A 10,659-nucleotide genomic window follows, 5' to 3' on the forward strand; every position below is an offset into this window, starting at 1 on the left:
ATTGTGCCCAGCCAGACTGCGGCACCCAAAGACTTTGTTGCATGTTCATAGTGGTCATAGTGTCTCCATACTGGTCCTTGCTTTTGCTGCTATTTTGGCTGTGTACATCACTCAGTAAATTCAGAATGCTTTCAATGTAAATACAGTTGTCCAAAATCTTACCTAAGCCTTTATACTGTAGAGTAACATGATGTAGACGAAAAAAAATAAAAAGTCTTTTCTCATGACTGCCGCTAGTGGAGTCCACAATGAAGTTTTGGGGAAACCTAGTAGATGCTATGGTCTTTCAAGATATACTTACTTGGAATTGATGGTGCAAACATGTATGTGTAACCCCTGCCTATGGAACAAATCAGTTCACATCTGCGAAAACATTAAAAAGCATTCACATTTTCTAAGTTTTCCTATTTCTTTTTTTTAGAGTTCTGTGGTTTTTGCTGTAGAGGTCTTTTTCGCCAATCATTGTAGATTGATTCCCAAATTTGTTTTGGCTATTATGAATCAGGTAGTTCTTCAACAAATGGTGCTAAAATAACTGGAAATCCATTGTAGCAAAATGAAACTAAACCTCTATGTATTACACTGCACAAAATTCAACTCAAAGATCCATTGTAGCAAAATGAAACTAAACCCCTATGTATTACACTGCACAAAATTCAACTCAAAGTGGATCAAAGATTTAGTTACTAGAATAGAGACCCTGCACTAATAGAAGAAAAAGGTAGGCCCAAATCTTCACCATCTCAGCTCAGGAAATGACTTCCTTAACAAGACTCCTAGAGCACAAGAAGTAAAATCAAGAATTAATTAACAGGATGGAATCAACTTAATATGTTTCTCCACGCTAAAGCAAACAATCAGTAATGTGAAGAGAGAGCCTACAAAATGGGAGAAAATTTTTAGCACTTGCACCTCTACAAGAACTTAACACCAAAAAACAAACAAACAAACAAAAAAAACCCAACAAATAACCCAAATTAATAAATGGGCTAGGAACTGAAAAGACCACTTCACAAAAGAAATACAATCAACAATTATATGAAAAATGTTCAATATCTCTAGCAATTAGACAAATGAAAATCAAAACCACTCTAAGATTCTATCTCACTCCAGTCAGAATGGCAATTACCAAGAATACAAGCAATAATAAATGTTGATGATAATGTGGTGGAAAAAGTACACTCATAAATTACATTGTTGGTAGGGCTGCAAATTGGTACAACCATTAGCAAAAACATTATGGAGATTCCTCAGAAAACTTAGTATGGAATCTCCATTTGACTCAGCTATCTCACTGCTAGTTTTTACCCAAATGACTTAAAATCAGCATACTAGACTCATGTAGCCACATCAATGTTTATAGCATCTCAATTCACAATAGCTAAGCTATGGAACCAACCTAGATGCCCTTAAACTGATAAATGCATAAAGAAAATATAGTATAGTTTTTCCATGCCTAGATCAGCCATGGCTCCTGGTTCCAAGAAGCAAGTAGCAGCTCCAAAGCACTGGATGATGAATAAATTGACTGGTGTGTTTGTTCCTTATCCATCCACTGGTCCCCACAAGCTGAGAGAATGTCTTCCTTTCATCATTTTTCTAAGGAACAGACTTAAGTATGCCCTGACTGGAGATGAAGTAAAAAAGATTTGCATGCAGCGCTTCATCAAGATTGATGGCAAAATCCAAACCAATATAACCTACCCCAACAGTTTTATGGATGTCTTCTGCATTGATGAATGGAGAGAATTTCGTTCTGATCTAATGACATCAAGGGTCATTTTGCTGTTCATCACATTACACCTGAGGAAGCCAAGTACACGTTGTGCAAAGTAAGAAAGATATTTGTGGGCACAAAAGGAATCCCTCATCTGTTGATGCATGATGCTCGAACCATTCAATACCCTGATCTCCTAATGAAGGTGAATATCATTTAGATTGATCTGAAGACTGTCAAGTTTATTGATTTCATCAAGTTTGAAACTGATAACCTGTGTATGGTGACAGGAGGTGCTAGCTTGGGAAGAATTGGTGTGATTACCAACAGAGAGAGACATCCTGAATCTTTTGATGTGGTTCATGTGAAAGATGCCAATGGCAACAGATTTGCCACCTGCCTCTCCAACATTTTTGTTATTGGCAAAGGCAATAAACCATGGATTCCTCTTCCCTGAGAAAAAGGAATTTGACTCATCATTGCTGAAGAGAGAGACAAGAGACTGGCTGCCAAAGACAGCAGTGGGTGAAATAAGTGGTCTCTAGGTGATATGCCTACAGAGTAGAGGTCTTTGTACTTAATTAAAAAAATATGTAGCAGGATAAAAAAACCAAAAATATATATACACAATGCAATATTACTTAGCCTTAAGAAAGAATGAAATATTGACATTTGCCAATAAAGAGATGGAGGTGGAGAATAATATTAAGCAAAATAAGACAATCCCAAAGAACCAAAGGCCAAATGGTCTGTCTGATATGTGGATGCTAATTCACAGTAGAAGTTGGGGGATGGTTAGGGAAGAATAGAGATACTATGGATTAGGCAGAGGAGAATAACAGGAGGGGAGGGTACATGGGGATAAGAAGGATAGTAAAATGAATCAGACATTATGACCTATTATATACAACTACACAACTGGTATGATTCTACATTATATACAACCAGAAAAATGTGATGTGTAGGATGTGGCAAAATGTACTCTACTGTTATGTAGAACTAATTGGAACAATTACAAAAAATGAATGGGTGGGATACCTACAAAACTGCCTTAAAACTAACATCACTATGGTTCATTGTCCAGCTCCAAAATCAAATCCAGATAACTATTCTGGCCTCTCAACAGCAAGTCTCCACCAACTTGATTGTCTAGAATTTACAATAACATTCAGGCTTCTTGGATCCCCCAAAGATAGCTTACAAGCATCAACTGCAAAATGATATTCTTTGCCATAATCCTAATTTGTGTCCTTTCTCTTCTTTGTTCAGTTCATAAAGTCAGAATAAACACTGCCCAAGACATTTGGAGATACCACCAAATGTGGTTCACTCAACAGCTTTGAAAAGTAAAAGAAATAGAGATGTGTGGAGACCCTGGGGATGTTTAAAGTTCACTCAGGACACTAGGCAAGAGAAACAGAAAACTGCTGATGTTTGGAATCAGAGTGTCCTAAAGACAGTATGCTCTATCCAGGGTTAACTAAAAGTGCCTTGGGAAAGAAAAGGAAGCACAGATTGTTTCCCTCAGTTATTTGCAAAAATGTTATGGTCATTCCTTTTTAAATTTATCTAGAGTTCCTGCCTGTTGGCATAGAGAACTGCTTGATAAAGTAATAAACTCTAGCATTCAGCACTCATGGTTACTTTAATCATATCTCTGGTTCATGTTCCTGAGAACACACATTTTTTTTCATCTTATCTCTAGTTTTTTTTTTTTTTTTAATGTGTGTGTGTGTGTGTGTGTGTGTGTGTGTGTGTGTGTGAACACTATACCATTGTTCATTCCTCTGTATAGAAGGAACAGGTCAGCCTGAAATTTCACTTCATCTTGGCTTTTTCCTCTCCATCTTTTATTTGCTACATCCAGGGTTTAGCTCATCTAGCCCAGCAAGGTATTATAGTACAATCAATCTCCCTGTAGCTTCTTTGGTGGTCTGTAATTAGTGTTTTTGGACACAGCATGAACCATATTGAATTTGGAGAGATTCATTTTCTGTGTACCACATAAGACTGGGGACATTAGCAGTTCAGCCTGGTGTGTCCAGATCCTACTTTATTATTCTTAAAATGAAAGTGATTGCCTCGTTGGGTATTTTGTGTTTCCTCAGGCACTGTTGATATTGGTTTGTTATTTGAATGCTTTTTGGCTTCCTTAGTAGTGGTTATGGTCCAAAGCATTTATCTTTATTAGACACTAGAAAACGTCCAGGTATTCAATGGGAAAGTAGTAGGCAGGAATTAATGCAACAGGAACCATATGAAATGGTAAATGAGGAGTAATGGTAACTGAGTGTGCGTCTTTCTTTTGTGTTGGTACTCAAGAATATCAGAAGACAGTCTCCCTAAATACTTGACTTCTCTCAATGAGACCTCCACTCTTTTCTATGTCCTCATCCTCTGTTTCTTATATGCATGAATTTGCCTATTGTTCATATTTCATAAAAATGCAATCACAAAATGTGACGTTTTGTGGAGGATTCCTTTTACTTAAAAGCATTTTAAAGTTACAGCATGTACAGCATTTCAATATTTTCATTCATGTTGTATATATAGCAGAAATTCATTTTTTAGCTGAGTTTTTTCCTTGTGAGCATATCATACTTCTAAAGAAATCAAATCATCGATTTATGCACAGTTTTTTTTTCTATCCTTTAGCTATTGTGAATGATACTCTTACAAATATTTTTGTGTAAGACTTTTTTTAGTGTTAGAAGAGGGTTTTTCAAATATATACATATTTTTTCACAGAGAATGAGGAAAGATAGGGTATTTTAGAATGAAATGATGAAAAAGTTTAAAGGTAGATAGCAATAATGGTTCTAAAACAATGTGAAGGTTAAACTGTTCCTTCATTGTACAATGTAAAATAGTTTAACATGTGAGTTTTGTAAAAAAAAACTGTCTTCCTAGTTTTTTGAGTGTTTTTAGCATAGAATTTATTTGGTTATGTAAAAATTTTTCCTAAATTAAGCAGGGTGATTCATGTCATTTCCCTTCATTCTGATAATGTGGTGTGTTATGTTGACATTTCTCAGTTGAACCATGTAAAATAATGTCACTGATTATTATGTGTATGATTCTATAATATGCTAGCAGACTCATTCATAGTATTTTTATTATTGATAAATAAAAAACTACATTCTTACAGAGTACAAAGTGATGTTTTGGTACATTTATACAATATACATTATCAACTCTGGATGCAGAGAATATTCATTATCTGAATCAATTAGTATTTATTTGTGATGAAACACTTAAATCATCTCTTTTAGCTATTTTGAATCATGTGACACCAAATTTTAATTATAATCACTAATGATGTAATGGAAAATTAGCTCACATTCCACGTGGTTTCTCCTCACTTTTTCCTTATTTTTTCCCCTCTCCAGCCTGTTATAACTAGATGGCTCACTAGTTTCTGGATTCTACATAGGAGTGAGATCCTCTAACACCCGCATTTGTGTGTCTTATTTCATGCAATATTATGATCTCTAGATGCACCCATTCTGATGCAAATGATGAATTTTGTCCTTGTTAAGCCTGAGCTGTATTCTGTTGTATACAAATTTTACATTTTCTTTATTCATTAATCCATTGATGGACACCTTGTTTGATTTCTTATCATGATTATTGTAAATGGACTAGATCCCTATCTCATGCTGCATTCAAAAACCATTATGAAAATGATTTGGTATTTAAATGTGCAATATGAAAGTATAAAACTACCAAAAGAAAATGTATGGAAATATTTTATGACATTGGAAAGTATTATCAGTATTTTCAAGGACTTTTTCACATATCTTTATAGGAATATTGATCTATATTGATCTTTTGATATTGATCTTTTCTTTTCTACTAATGTGTTTGGTAACAGAGTGATGCTGACTTTTATAAATAAATTTGAAATGCTTCATCTTTTTGTATTGATTTAGGATAATAGGTATCAGTTATTTTAAAATTATTTTTAAGGTAGAATTCAACCATGTAGTTATCTGGTCCTCTGCTTCATATAGTAGAGAAGTTTTTAAATTCTATTCATATATTTGTTCACTTTCTTCCACTTTCTTGGACTGATTTATAGTTGTACATACTGATGGGATCTATGTTACATATTTGTGCATGTACATAATACACAATATAACAAAATTATTTGGCTACTCTCAAACCTCAGCATTTCCCTATCCCTCTCCACATCCTACCCTTTGGTCCCTTTCTTCTGATTTCCCTTTGATTTTTCATGAGATACTTTCCCAATTTTCTTCTCTCTAGCTTGCATATATGAGAAAAAAACACACAACACTTGACTTTATGATTTGGGCTTTGTTTTTAATTGAAATAAAATTCATATGACTAAGTCTGGCATTTTAAACTATTTTAAAATGTATTATTCAGTGTTTTTTATTATCCACACTATGTAGCCACTATCAATATCTAGTTCTAGAACATTCATCACCTCTTAAATTAACTCTGAACTTGTTCACAGTCACTCTCTGTCCCCTCCGCCCCTAACTAATACTAATCTTCATTTTGTCTTTGGAATTGCCAACTCTGCACATTCTGTGTAGGTGGAAGTCTATTACAGATAGTCTTCTGTGTGTAGCTTCTCTTACTAAGTGTAACACTTTCAAGGTTTATTCATTTTGAAGCATGTAGCATAACCTTTTTATAATCAAATAAAATCCCATTGTGTAGCTACACCACATTTTATTCATCCTTTCCTGGATTGATGGACATCTGGGTGGTTTTCACTTTCAGCTAAGCAATGCTGCTTAGAACATTTATAAACATTCCTGAACACTCTTTTGTGGAAACATGTTTTCAATTTTCTTGGATAAATACCTTAGAACAAAATTGTAGGATTGTGTGGTATTTCTCTTAAACTTCCTAAGGAACTGCCAAATAACGTTTCATGTCAGCTGCACCATTTTACAGCACTGGATGAGGGTTCCAATTTCTATATGTCCCTACCAAACTTGTTTCTTTCCTTTTTTTTTTAAATAAATATATTCTAGTGGGGGTAAGGTGAAATCTCGTATTTATTTTTTTTTCACTTCCATATGACTAATGATTTTGAACATTTTTTCATGTGCTTATTGGCCATATTATGTCTTTTTTTGAGAACTATTTAAATTCTTTGCCCATTTTTAAATTGGGCTGTTGGTCTTTTTGTTGTTGAGTTGTTAGGTTCCTTTATATATTCTGGATTCTAGACTCATCAGATATATAGCTTGCAAACACCTTCTCTCATTATGGAGCAGGTTTATTCATTCTCTGGACAGTGTCCCTTCATGCATAAACACATTTTAATTTGTTAAAGCCCAGTTTATCTACTTTTTGCTTTTGTTGCTTTTGCTTTTGTGGTCATACTGAAGGAATTTACCTAATACAAGAATTTTAACTTATTTTGCTTAATCTGATAGTCTCTAGTTCCACCCATTTTTCGGCCAATAACATGATTTCATTTTTTCTTTTAAGATTGAACAAAAACTCTATTGTGCATATACACCACATTTTTTTTATCCATTCATGACTAATGGATACCTAAGCTGGTTCTATAGTTTAACTATTATAAACTGTGGTGTTTAAAACATAGATATGCATGTATCACTGTAGTAAGATGACCATAATTTTTCAGCAGCACTCTTTTTAAGTCATTTTTAGTTATTTGTTTCTACAAATATTGTCCATTTTATCCAAGTTATATAATTTGATAGCACACACTTAATGTTTTAATTCTTCTATTTCTGGAAGTTTGGTGATAATTTTCCAAATGTTCATATTTGCTTTTTTTAATTTGTTCATATCTGCTTTTTAAAATTTAATTTAATAAATTTCTTTATTAAAAAATGTTGGCCTTATTTTTTAAATCTTTTTAAGAATCACCTTGGATTTAGTTGATTATTCTGTTTTCTATCTTTATTATTATTATTATTCATTCTAATTTTTTATATATGTATATTTTTATTACATTGACTTAACTCTTTTATATTTAGCACACATAACTCTATTGCATCCTTTGCTGTGGAGATTTAATTTGATGAAATCCCATACTTTCACTTGGCTTTTGTTGCCTGTGAAGAGAATGGTGTCTATAATAAGAAATTTCATTTGAAAATTGCAATGAGAAACATGATAGGCAAGTAAAGTGATGGATTTACTAATTAGCCTAATTAAATCATTCCAAGTGATAAACATAAACATATAGTGAAATATCACATTACATCCCCAAAATATATGCAATTGTTATTTGTCAATTTAAAATAAAATAGAAAAAAGAATAGAGATATTAAGTGTTAGCATGGATATTGAAAATTCCTTATATACTATGGGTGAAAATATAGATTGTGATTTACCTTGTGAAAAGAAGTATGAAAGTTCTGTATCACTAGCTTTTTTCCCCCCTGAATTTAAAATGTTCCCATTATTATAAGCTCTTTTTTTCTTGACACTCTCCTTCATTGTAGTCCTACAAAATTCTTTTAAAAATTTGCATTTTGGCTTCTTCCTTCAAATTGCTAAGATTTCTTCTTTTATACTGATGACCTTTTTCATTAAACTAGAAAGCCTTGAAAAAGAAAGTCCACACTTTCCTACAATATTTCTACAATCCTAACATCATAATCATACATTATATTCTCCCATTTGTTACAAAAATTATAAAATAAAAAATCTGTTCTGGGGCAACACTTTTTTGTGATACTACATCCAATTCCAAATCATTTTATGAAAGATGTCACCAAACTTATTGGTTTATCTTTCCTAAGTGATCAGTCAGTACATCTTGCTAGAATATTGTTGTCAGTGCATAACAAGCTATACTTTTCCATCTTTAAAATGTTTTCTTAAGATATCTTCAAAATAGCATTACAGAGGATCAGAGGCAAAAACAAACAAACAAACAAAAAAACCCTGAAAACCTATCAAAAATTGTAAAAATCTGTACTCTAGAAGATACTGAAGGGTTACAGCCACTACTTAACTAGAAAAATTATGGTAGGAAAATTTTGGTGGCATTTTAATTTAATTTTTCTCATTTACTGCTTCCTTTGCCCTCATAGCAGAAAGATTTTGTTACCAATATGGATGCCAGATTCTGGATGAGCAGAATAACACATTTACAAGAAATTTTTGTCTTTTTAAAAATAGTCTGAGGTTCTCTGATTGACTGATAGTAGGACTTTCCATGGATAGACCTAGCATCAACAATCTCAGGATAGGGAAGCCATTACACAGGTATTGTGCCCTAAAACAATGAAATTTTAAAAATGAAAATATTACTTCTTCCTGAGGCTAAATAAAACCAGTTTTGACTCTAATAGACAATAATAGACATGCTGAAAATGTGAGAAGAAAAGTAAGAAGTAAGCTACATTGAGGAATATGGCTTTGAAAATATCTTACATCTTCTAGGAAATATAGAAAAATTATGCACATAAACAGAATAGTAGGTCTATTCAAAACAAATAAATAACAACAAACCCTTTAAAACCTACAAACTTTTACTTCTCTCTGATATTCGGTTTCAAAAGATAAAATAAAATGAAATCTTTGATGGATCTACAAAACAGTTTTCAAATACTTAATGTTTTTTTGTGTAAATGCCAGGTCTACAAAAATTGGACAAATATGTACAAAGTTTTTCTTTTATAACCAGAATTTTAAGGACTTCTCTGCCAAATCACTTGCTAAAAAAGAGTGAGATTTCATTTTGAGTGTATAGTCTCTTTTCTTGATTGTAAATCAGTCATATTCTGATATATTGCATATTTGAGAATAAAAATAATGTCTTTGTCTACTATCTTCATGGAGAAGTTTTTAGAGTTCAGAGAAAATTATGTTCTTAATTGTAATTCTCCAAAACTAGATTGTGAAAGGGGGGGGTAGATTTTACATTAAAATAATCTAAACCACCAGTAAAAATTGTGATATTACTACTCAATTATAAGATCTATGACTGTTGAGTTTAAGACTACCTCTTTCTTCTCTTTTTCCTTTTTATGTGAGTTTAGCATCTACTATTTATCAAATTTGTGCTATATGCAAGTAATTGTTAGAGAACTGGCACCTTCTGAGAAACTGAGGCAGAGTGAAGAACCCCCTTCAAACCCTTTTATTTCAGATATGGCACTCAGAATAACCAAAAGGAGTTTCTTGAAGAGCTAGGAAAGGGAAAGAGATACTCTCACAGGAGAAAATGGGTGCACTGAGAGAGGATAGGAACAGTGTGTCTCTTGTGCCCTCCAGTTTTATTGGGGCTCCAGAGAAGTTTCCAGGATGGCTTCCTGAAGTCCACCTCTTGACTTCTGACTGACAGCTGGGTGACATTAGACTTCCAAGATCCCAGTGTCATGGTCACTGTAGGTTACCTAGGCCCAAATTGTTCAATTCTAATTGGATTTTTAACCATATATTTTTATAGATTCTATGGTTATGAGGGAAAATCCTTATGTCACTAAATCTTATGATCTGTGTCCCAAAAGATTTCTGGTTTCCTTCTATTAATATCATCTTGATTGGGGCTGGGGATGTGGCTCAAGTGGTAGCGTGCTCGCCTGGCGTGGGTGCGGCCGGGGTTCCATTCTCAGCACCACGTACAAAGAAAGATGTTGTGTCCGCCGATCACTAAAAAATAAATATTAAAAAATTCTCTCTCTCTCTCTCTCCTCTCTCACTCTCTCTTAAAAAAATACTATAAAAAATGTGTTTCCTTCTCTTTCTTTAAAAAAAAATATCATCTTGATCCTACACTTCTTGCACAGATAACAGGGGGTTTGTCAAAAAAAAATATGACATATCCTATCCACTTAGGCCAGGTAGGTCTAAAGGTAAATTGCTTTTTGACAAAGAAAGCATGTGGGGCCATTTTAGAATTATTCTCTTAACTTTTTGTCCCTGCCATCTTCATGTGTCTTTTCCCTAACACAATGATAAGCATGTTCTTG

General features: G+C 33.4%; 1 pseudogene; it reads left to right on the forward strand.

Moving 5' to 3' along the window:
• The first annotated feature begins 1,467 nt into the window (after positions 1-1,467).
• LOC143639783 (small ribosomal subunit protein eS4, X isoform-like) lies at positions 1,468-2,246 on the forward strand (annotated as a pseudogene).
• The last annotated feature ends 8,413 nt before the right edge of the window (positions 2,247-10,659 follow it).

This window comes from Callospermophilus lateralis, chromosome Y (genome assembly GCF_048772815.1).
Source record: "Callospermophilus lateralis isolate mCalLat2 chromosome Y, mCalLat2.hap1, whole genome shotgun sequence".
In the NCBI taxonomy this organism is placed as follows: domain Eukaryota; kingdom Metazoa; phylum Chordata; class Mammalia; order Rodentia; family Sciuridae; genus Callospermophilus; species Callospermophilus lateralis.